The sequence below is a fragment of the Ziziphus jujuba genome, chromosome 8 (genome assembly GCF_031755915.1).
Source record: "Ziziphus jujuba cultivar Dongzao chromosome 8, ASM3175591v1".
NCBI classification, from domain to species: Eukaryota; Viridiplantae; Streptophyta; class Magnoliopsida; order Rosales; family Rhamnaceae; genus Ziziphus; species Ziziphus jujuba.
The window spans coordinates 933,890-945,139 of NC_083386.1; the positions used below are offsets into that span (position 1 = coordinate 933,890).

The window sequence follows — 11,250 nt, forward strand, 5'->3', positions numbered from 1 at the left end:
GGTGAATGGAATCTATACATAAATTAGTTAATAAAAGAATAGAAAACACTTTTATTATGTAGCTTAAGTTATATAGGAATTCTTGAACCTAATAGTTAAGAATAACAAGTTCATCATTACCTAGACTAGAATAACGAAAGAGATTATATTTGTCGAGAAATGAAAAAAAAACCATATTTGTATGACTCTCATTATGCATTTTGCGTTTAGCTAGAATGAGCGGCCTAAAGAAACTTGAGTTAAGTTGTGCTATATAAAAAAGAGGATTCTTGAGTTTTTGTTTTTTCCTTTTTGCTAAGAAAGCTGTCATTCTTCAACTCTTGTTTCAAAATACTTCAATTAGTACACACAAGCAATGGGCCAATTCGACAGCTTTTTGCTCAATTTCTCGTAGAGTCAAATTCTCATTAGTATGAGTCAAAGGAATGGACCCCTGGCCTCTGATTGCCATATAAAGGGCATGACGAGCATAAATACCCTCTTTAACTTCTATTTTGATGGACTAAATGTCTTTCATAAGGAATCGAAGGAAGATACGATGGTTTTTTCCATGAAATCCCCAACAAAAAATACACACTATTTCTTCTTTTATATCGAATCGATTATAACCACTACCTACATTCCACGAAATTGCGCACCACAAATAGGAACTAATAAAAAGACCTGCGATTCTATAGAAAGACATCACGATCCCTTGTGGAAAAAAATTTATTTGCTGAGAAGGAACTAAAGATATAAAATTCCTGCCAAAGTAACTAGAAGTTCTAACCAATAAAAATCCTAATGAACCTAAAAAAAGAATAAAAGCCCAGCAAAAATCACTCATTTTTTGAGATCCCGCTATAAGTTCTATACATATACGGTTTGATTGCCAACTCATACTATACTAAATCTAGTTGAATTTTATTGGAATTGGGGAATAACCAAAAAAAAAATTGCTTTCATTTTTTTCGTTTTCGAAGTAATTCTCATCAACTAGCACTGTTATGATGTGAACTTTTAGGAGTAATTCATCGAATTGCCTAGATCTAAACTAAAATACAAATATCCCTTTCATATGATATCTTATAGATATCCACATACATTTATTGACTTTACATTTCAACAATTCATCCCGATATCGATCAATTTGAAAATAGCTCTAATTTAGTTACTCATATATCATGTTTACACATTCATATGAGCTTATGCTTGGAAGAAGCCACACGTTATACCATATTCTAATAAATAGATATCTGTGCTATGATTCACATATGTCTTGAAAAAAAAAATAGATAAGATTTTGCCCCATCATATTTAAAAAAATTTGTGTTTTTGAACATGAAGAGATAAAGAAACCATTGCAATTGCTGGAAAAACTAAGCCCACTAAAGGCACAAAAATAGAGGGTAAGGTGTTAAGAATTATCATAGAATGGGTATCTCAATTTAATGTTTGATTTGTACCTGTTATTTATTATTATATTAATCTTTTAATGTGTTATAAAGATATCTTATAATTCATATAATATTTATACTATTATACTGAGTATACCTGAGTGAGTATATATACTAATTAATATTAATTATTAATAAAGGGTATATAATGCATATATATTAAGATATAATAAAATAAGATAATAAAATAAGGATATAATAAGGAGTCTACAATACAAGAGTCCATAGACTAATATATATATATATATTTTTAATATATTAAAAATTATTTAATATATATTAAATAATAATAAAAAAGAAAATATTATAAGTTGGTAAAGTATATAATAAACTAGAATATACTAAGTACATATATAAGATAATTAATGTAAATCAAAAGTGTAAATAAGTAAACAACTGGGCTTATTCATCTTTCTACATGCAATATATGTATGATGATTCACTTTTTTATTATGTTCATTATTTATTTTTATTATTCTTCATTTTTGTTTTTCCCTTCGTGAAAAAATTCATTATAATACGATCCAACAAAAGAGATTCTTAGAAAAATCAGGGATTCTTGAAGGATATAGAAAGATGTAGGACCCCCTCACCCAATTTCATGGACGAAAGAGACAAAATTCGCTCTTTTTATTTTGTTTGATAGAGATTTCCTGACCTAATTAGTAATCAGGGCTATCAATAAAAAAAAGTATCTGCATGATTCTTTTTCCAATTTAATCTTATGTTACTAAAGAAAAATCCATTCTTGCAATTTTGACTTTGCTTCCTATAAACTAAATAACTACTTGGTTACCATAAAACAAGTAATAAATTTTTGAATTTATTAAATTTAATAATTAAGGATAAAATTAAGGATAAGGATATATGGCTCTCCTTAATTTTATTTTTGATTTCATTTTTCGATTCACAGGAAAGAAAGCATGGAGCTGAAATAACTCACTCAGAACGCCTTTTAAAGGATTACATGGTATGATTGGATTGAATAAGCCCTTATGGAATAAATATTTAGCTGCTTGTGCACCCTCGGGTTCTGTCTTATTCAATGTTTGTTCAATTACTCTTTTACCCGCAAATGCAACCTAGGCATTTGGTTCAGCAATAACGATATCTCCCAACATACCAAAACTAGCTGTCACCCCACCCGTAGTGGGAGATGAAAGGATTGATACATAGAATAACTTATTATTTGATTGATAATAATATAAAGCAGAAAATATTTTAGCCATTTGCATCAAGCTCAAACTTCCTTTTTCCGTACATGCTCCTCCAGAAGCACACAGTAGAATAAGAGGTAAAAATTTATTGGTAGCATGTTCGATCAAACGTGTGATTTTCTTGCCCACTGCCGATCCCATACTACCCCCCATAAACTGAAATCCATAACCCGAATTGCTACAGGAATACCATTTAGTCGACCTATGCCTGTTTGAATAGCATCAGTTAAACCTGTCGTTCTTTGATTAAAATCAATATGATCTTTATAAGGTTCCTCCTGCAAATGAAATTTTATGGGATCCCTAGAGACCATGTCTTTATCCAAAGGCTCCCAAGTACTTGGATCAACCGAACTTTCGATTCTATCTGAACTAGTCATTTTTAAATGACGTCCACAATATTTACAAATATTCATTTGAAATTTAAAACATTTCTTATGATTTAATCCATAACAATTTTCACATTGCACCCATAAATATTTGTATTTTGTTAGTTATCTGTAAATTACTTTTTTTGTCTCTTATTTGTATTTGATTTAGAGAAAACGCTAAATCATTATTTCGTTCTCTTATTTCAGCTAGAGCTTTCTTTAATTTGTTTTCTTTTAAAATTTTATTTAATTTTAATTTGTTTTCTTTTACTTGAGTTAGAGCTCTCTCTAAATCCCTTTTTCTTTTTCTTATTTCTGTTAGAGCTCTCTCGAACACTTTTTTTCTTAGAGTTTTTGCATTATCATCCGTATTGGTTTGTATATTGGAACTTCTGCTTTTACTAATGTAACTGTCATTGGAATTGACACCACTACTAAAAATATAACGATTAGTACTGATTTGAGAATGAAGATAACTATCAATGCAACTAGTAGTGTGATTATTACAACTATATTTAGTATCATACATGTAATGATAATAGTGAGGATCGTCACTTTTAGATACATTATTCGGATAACTAGAATTTTGATAACTATAAAAAGAACTTTTTGGTGCACTTAGAATAGAACAATCGATATCAGTCTTAAAAATTTGATTTTCAATATCAAAATATATGGAGTAATGGTCCCTATTACTATCCCTAAAGAAAAAAGTTTGATCAAATATGAAATTTCGAATGTACCTCCTAACGCCGACTAAATGATCAACATTACTGTAACTATAATTGTTACTCTCGATCCCATTAGAAATTTTTTTATTCATATGACTTATAATTAGATCTTTATTTACATTGGTATTTTCATTTTCAATAGGACCACCAAAACTGTCCATTGATTTACTTAACCCACACTTGTATTCTAGCCCCTTCCTAAATAACATCGAATTGAACCGACATTTTTCCATATAGCTTTCTTGCCCTTATTTACATGAAAATACAATAAATGAATAGTCATTTGATAAAAATCATTTGAATATTCCGATTAGAATTTAGAATCAGAATAAGCATATAAATCCAATCGCTAGGATTATTAACTAATAACAAGTAGATACTTAAAAAAAACACAAAAAAGTGATTATCCCTTGCGAGAATCCAGAGTATCTTTTCTCTATATATGATATAATAGGATGAAATCTTTTTTCAATTCAAAATGATTGAAAAAAGTTTTTTTTTATTATAAATAGCAAATATTGGGTTCCTCCATGTTGTGTCAAATTCACATCGAAAAAAGAAAAGTTATTTTCTCGTATGAATATGAAGAACCTTTTTTCATAAAATTTCACCTACTAATCAGTTTCTATTCCAACACAAAATGAAAAGTACAATATACAGGATGGGTAGAAGAAATTGTGATACTCGACTCGATCCATGATCCGAAATGGCAAGATATAATAATATATAAACAAGATATAATAATATATATAAAAATATATAAGTATAAAAATGATAATTAAAATATATAGTATAAAAAATTTAAAAATACACCAATCCTAAGGATCCATAGGATTAATTGTGGATTCAACACAACAATAGAAACGTTTAAGTTGTTTCGCCTTATATTTTGTATTTAAGATCTTGTATATCTAGATAGGTTTGTATCTATCAAAAATTGATAAAATCTTTGTATTCGGCTCAATCGTTTCACTAAAAGATTGGGCCGAGTTTAATTTCAATTATAATTAAAAGAATGAATAGTAAGTAATTACTAGATTACAAAGTATCCATTGCTTCGAATTCAAATTTAATCTCCTTCCATATTTCATAAGCAGCAGCTAGTTCAGGACTCCATTTACTGGCCTCATGGATAATTTCATTACCCTTACGAGCAAGATCACGTCCCTCATTATGAGATTGTATAGATGCTTCTAGAGCTACTCAATTACCTACGGCATCAGGGACATTTCCCCAAGGGTGTCCTAAAGTTCCTTCATCGAACTGTTGTACTGAATCACCTCCAAATATCTCAGGTAGAGCAGGCATATGCCAAACATGAATAACCCCTAAAGCCACAGGGATAAGACATGGGAGAGAGACCCAATCTTGCGTGAAATAAATATCACGGCTTCGATCTTTTTCAAATAAAATCATCGCATAGTAAATCAACAGAGCCTAAAGTGATGTCTCTTTCCCCTTCAAGTTTACCTACTACAGTACTAGTGTGAATATGATCTCCACTAGACAGACATAACGCTTTAGCTAGTACATAAAAGTGCATACCATGATTTTTCTGTCTATCAATAACTGCATGCATTGCATGGTGGATGTAAAGAAGTAGACCATTATCTCGACAATAATGAGCCAAGCTAGTCTTTACAGTGAATCCCCCTGTTAAGTAATCATGCATTGTAATAGGAACTCCCAATTCTCTAGCAAATACAGCCCTTTTAATCATTTCTTCTTATGTACCTACAATAGCATTCAAGTAATGCCCTTTGATTTCATCTGTTTCGGGTTGTGCTTTATAAATGGCTTCGGTACAAAATAAGAAACAGTCTCTCCAATGCATAAATGGTTGGGAATTCACGTTCTCATCATCTTTGGTAAAATCAAGTCCACCGTGAAGACATTCATAAACAGCTCTATCATAATTCTTAGTAGATAACCCCAATTTAGGTTTAATAGTACATCTCAATAGGCGGCGACCATACTTGTTCAATTTATCTCTTTCAACCCGGATGCCCTAAGGTGGTCCTTGGAAAGTTTTAGTATAAGAAGGAAGGATTCGCAAATCCTCCAAACGTAGAGTGCACAGGGCCTTGAACCCAAAAATATTACCCACAATGGAAGTAAACATGTTAGTAACAAACTTTCTTCAAAAAGGTCTAAGGGGTAAGCTATGTAGGAAATATATTGCTTTTCTTCTTCAGCAACGAGCTCAAGGCTATAGCATCGACCTTTGTAATGATCAAGACTGGTAAGCCCGTTAGTCCATACAGTTGTCCATGTACCAGTAGAAGATTCAGCAGCTACCGCGGCCCCTGCTTCCTCAGGAGGAACTCCATGTTAAGGAGTTACTCGAATCGCTGCCAAGATATTAGTATCTTCGACTTCAGAGTTAAGAGTGTAATAAGTCAATATATAATCTTTAACACCAGCTTTGAATCCAACACTTGCTTTAGTCTCTGTTTGTGGTGACATAAGTCCCTCCCTACAACTCATGAATTAAGAATTCTCACAATACCAAGGTCTACTCGACATGAATTAGGAGTTAATGAAACTTTTCGTAGGAATCTTTCACAAAATTATCAACTAATCAGAACGGTACGTTATTAGACCATGGTATTTGATTCACCAAATACATCATTATTGTATACTTTTTCATTTGTATGGCGCAACCCCTTATTTGTTTTACAAAGTTTCTAATCTCTTAACTTTTTTTTAATCAAAATATCTAAGAAATTCGCTTTTGACATTAATATATGTTGTATATGTAAATCCTAGATGTAAAAATATGCAGACTTCATTCATGAATAGAAAGAAAGGGTATAGGTATAAAAAAGAAACATAATATTAATATAATAAATATATAATGAATAATAGGATAGGCGTAAATCAATATGCTGAAATAGGAAATAGGACATGAAATAAGGGCCGATGAGATAGAAAAAAAGAATAATAAATAGAATAGAGTTTGGGTTCAAATTCCATAGATAATATGGTTCGTATTGTCTATAATGATAGGCAAATGAAAGACTTTCTCAATATTTTTATTCATCTACTTGACATTTTGAAAATGGATTTTGGTTGAACTTGAACATTCACTCATTGAAATTGAATAAGTAGACAACTAGATTGCATTCGGCTGGATGGCCCTAACAAAGTTGAGTGCTAGCGCCCATTTTTGATTTCTTATTGAAATATTGAGTTAACCAAAAACTTAACTTACTATCGAACATTTATTTTTTATTTCAATAATTTTTACAAAAAATTTCAACATCTTTTTATTTTATTATGATAATCAATCCTACTACTTCTAGTCCTAGGGTTCCTGCACTTATAAAAAACAACCTAGGGCGTATTGCTCAAATCATCGGTCCGGTATTGGATGTAGCTTTCCCATCAGGCAGGATGCCTAATATTTACAACGCTCTGGTAGTTAAGGGCCAATATATTGTTGGTCAAAAAATTAATGTGACTTGTGAAGTACAGCAATTATTAGGAAATAATCGAGTTAGAGCGGTAGCTATGAGTGCTACAGATGGTCTAATGAGAGGAATGGTGATTGACACAGGAGCTCCTCTAAGTGTTCCAGTCAGTGGAACGAAGCTAGGATGAATTTTAAACGTCCTTGGAGAGCCCGTTGATAATTCAGGTCCTATAGATACTCACACAACATCTCCTATTCATAGATCTACGCCTGCCTTTATACAATTAGATACAAAACTATCAATTTTTGAAACAAGAATTAAAGTAGTAGATCTTTTAGCCCCTTATCACAGTGGAGGACAAATAGGATTATTCAAGGGAGTGGGAGTGGGTAAAACAGTACTCATTATGGAATTGATCAACAACATTGCCAAAGCTTATGGGGTGTATCTGTATTTGGCGAAGTAGGTGAACGTACTCGTGAAGGCAATGATCTGTACATAGAAATGAAAGAATCTAGAATAATTAATGAAAAAAAAATTCATAATCAAAAGTAGCTCTAGTCTACGGTCAGATGAATGAACCACCGAGAGCGCATGTGAGAGTTGGCTTAACTAGCCTAACTATGACGGAATATTTCCAAGATGTTAATGAACAAGACGTACTTCTATTTATTGAGAATATCTTTCATTTTGTCTAAGCCAGATCCGAAGTATTGGCCTTGTTGTGTAGAATGCCCTTCGTAGTGGGATATCAACCCACTCTTAGTATCGAAATGGGTTCTTTACAAGAAAGAATTACTTCTACCAAAGAGGGGTCCAATTAACTTCTATTCAAGCAATTTATGTACCCACAGACGATTTGATCGATCCCGCTCCAGCCACAACATTTGCACACTTAGATACTACTACTGTACTATCAAGAGGATTGGCTGCCAAAAGTATCTATCTAGCAGTAGATCTTTTAGATTCAACATCAACTATGATCCAACCTCGAATCGTTGTTGAAGAACATTACGAAGCTGCGTAAAAAGTTAAACAAACTTTACAATGTTACAAAGAACTTCAGGACATTATAGCTATCTTTGGGTTGGACGAACTATCCGAAGAGGATCGCTTAACCGTAGCAAAAGCACGAAAAATTGAGCATTTCCTATCACAACCATTTTTTGTAGCAGAAGTATTTATCGGTTCACCAAGGAAATATGTTGGTCTGGTAGAGACAATTAGAGGATTTAAATTGATCCTTTCTGGCGAATTAGATGGGCTCCTTGTATAGGTTTTTTATTTGGTAGGTAACATTGATGAAGCTACTGCGAAGGCTACGAACTTAGAAACGGAGAGCAAATTGAAGAAATGACCTTAAATCTTTGTGTACTGACCCCGAATTGAATTGTTTATGATTCGAAGGTGAAAGTAATAATTTTATCTACTAATAGTGGACAAATCGGAGTATTACTAAACCACACGCCTATTGCCACAGTTGTAGATATCGGTATTTTGAGAATACACCTTAATGACCAATGGTTAACGATGGCTTTGATGGGTGGTTTTGCTAGAATAGGCAATAATGAGATCACTATTTTAGGAAATGATGCGGAGAAGGGTAGTGACATTGATCCACAAGAAGCTCAACAAACTTTTGAAATAACGGAAGCTAACTTGAGTAAAGCTGAAGGCAAGAGACAAACAATTGAAGCAAATCTCACTCTCAGACGAGCTAGGACACGAGTAGAGGCTATCAATATGATATTGTAATTAGGTGGTGGGTCCGAATGAGAAAAATAATCAAGTATAAAAAGAATCGACTTCTAGTGAAACATAAAAATATTTAATTCGAAATTAAATAGATAGATAAAGTAGGATGAAAAAGATACAAAATCAATAAAAGAGCATGCGTAGAAAAATGTAATAGAGACTATTCACGCTATTCAAGTTGGTATCGAGTAAGTTCTACCTACTATTGTATTTAAACCAATGACTCCCGCCGTATGAAAGCAATACTCTAACCATTGAGTAAAGTAGGTCATTTATCATCACAAAGAGCAATAAGTGTGACCTATCACATTGATAGATTATAAATGGAATATTGTTTATAAGCAATACCAATCAAACGAATCAAAGAGATATGATGTTGGATCATGTAATATTCATCTTGACAAGAAATCATCTACATGATCAAATATGTATCAAAAGCATAAGGGCTATAGCTCAGTTAGGTAGAGCACCTCATTTACATGCACGCCAATATTTTTCAGAGGAGTCCATCATGGAATCAAAAGATTTGATCTTATTGAAAAATGGATGTCTTACTCTATGATGTTTAGGGAACAAAATAAGAGAACAATACCCTAACAAATGATTTGGTCCACTTTAGATTTAGGCACCCATGTAGGCGCCAATATAGAACCCATCATTAAGTTGAGATAATGATAAGGTGAATACCCTATTTATTCAATGCTAGGCATAATGAGTATAAGGACCTCAAAAAAATTATCTTTTCATTCTATCTTATAACTTTATGGTGTATGAGGTTTCATATTTGATTTAAATGGGGTGATAGAAACTTCATTTGACTTAAGTTGATCTAGGCCAGAAGCATACCTACATCAAAATAACCCTTCTTTGAAACACTTTGGTAGTGCTCCCGGATTGGAATTCACATAATGAATTGGAGCAAATGGAGCCATCTTTTTATCTTTTTGTCATTAAAAAAATATGGTAGACTAACGGATACTTATATCAGTTAACGAAAGAGCCCAATGCACAAAAATGCATGTTGGGTCTTTGAAACAGTTTAAATCATTTTGACAATAATAAGTTTGATCTATTTTACTGAGAAGGTCTACGGTTCAAGTTCATATAGCCCTATAAACCTAAAACCTATAATTATAATCATAATATAAAAAAGAAAAAAATTAATATTTATAGAATATTAAAATATTAATAATTTTTAATAATTTATATAATATAATATATTCTAATTTAGAATTTTATTTATAATATAGAATAGAAATATAGAAAGAATAAAAAAAAAAAAAAGAAGAATTTTGAAGTCTTTTCTTTAGTTCTTTAGATTTAGTTAGATTTAGAGACAATCTAATGAGATTATCTGAAGTGAGGCGAAACCAAGAGAGGTTTATTTGTATAACAGCAATATAAACAAATATGTATTCTATCTATATCAAAATAAATGTAATAGGTAGTAGAAATAAAATGGGAATAGAATTATAGTTTATAGTGGCTGTGGATAATCTCAAAATGAGACATATACCACAGCACTAAACAATTATAGATGACTTGACAATTAATTCCAATTCAAATAAATTAATCTAGTATATTTTCCACATTATTAATAGGAGTACATTTATGTTTCTGCTTTACGAATATGATGTTTTCTGGGCATTTCTAATAATATCAAGTGTTATTCCTATTTTGACATTTCTAATTTCCAGAGTTTTAGCCCCGATTAGCAAAGGACCAAAAACACTTTCGTGTTATGAATAGGGAATAGAACCAATTGGGGGTGCTCGGTTACAATTTTGAATCTATTATTATATGTTTGCTCTCATTTTTGTTGTTTTTGATGTTGAAACTGTTTTTCTTTATCCACGGGTAATGAGTTTTGATATATTGGGGGGATCCGTATTTATAGAAGCTTTAATTTTTGTGCTTATCCTAATTGTTGGTTCAATTTATGCATGGTGAAAAGGATTTTTGGAATGGTCTTAGCTCTTGAATATTCATTAGACAATAAATAAATAAATAATTGAAATAGTTATGAATTCCATTATTGAGTTTCCCTTACTTGATTGAACAATTCAAAATTCAGTTATTTGAATTCATCAAGTGATCTTTCAAATTGGTCAATACTCTCTAGTTTATGGCCGCTTATCTAGGTACCAGTTGTTGTTTTATTGAATTTGCTTCATGAATAGGATTGCAATTCGACTTTGATCATTATGGGCTGGTGCCAAGATCTAGTCCTAGACAGGCAAATCTAACTTTAACAACAGGTACAGTAACAATGAAAATGGCCCCTTCCTTAGTGAGATTATATGAACAAATGCCTAAATCGAAAT

General features: G+C 31.8%; 3 pseudogenes; 1 reads left to right on the forward strand and 2 right to left on the reverse strand.

Moving 5' to 3' along the window:
- Positions 1–2,323: 2,323 nt before the first annotated feature.
- On the reverse strand, positions 2,324–4,038 carry LOC125421465 (acetyl-coenzyme A carboxylase carboxyl transferase subunit beta, chloroplastic-like; annotated as a pseudogene).
- A 755-nt stretch (positions 4,039–4,793) lies between these two features.
- LOC125421250 (ribulose bisphosphate carboxylase large chain-like) lies at positions 4,794–6,242 on the reverse strand (annotated as a pseudogene).
- A 792-nt stretch (positions 6,243–7,034) lies between these two features.
- Positions 7,035–8,926, forward strand: LOC125421239 (ATP synthase subunit beta, chloroplastic-like; annotated as a pseudogene).
- Positions 8,927–11,250: the final 2,324 nt, after the last annotated feature.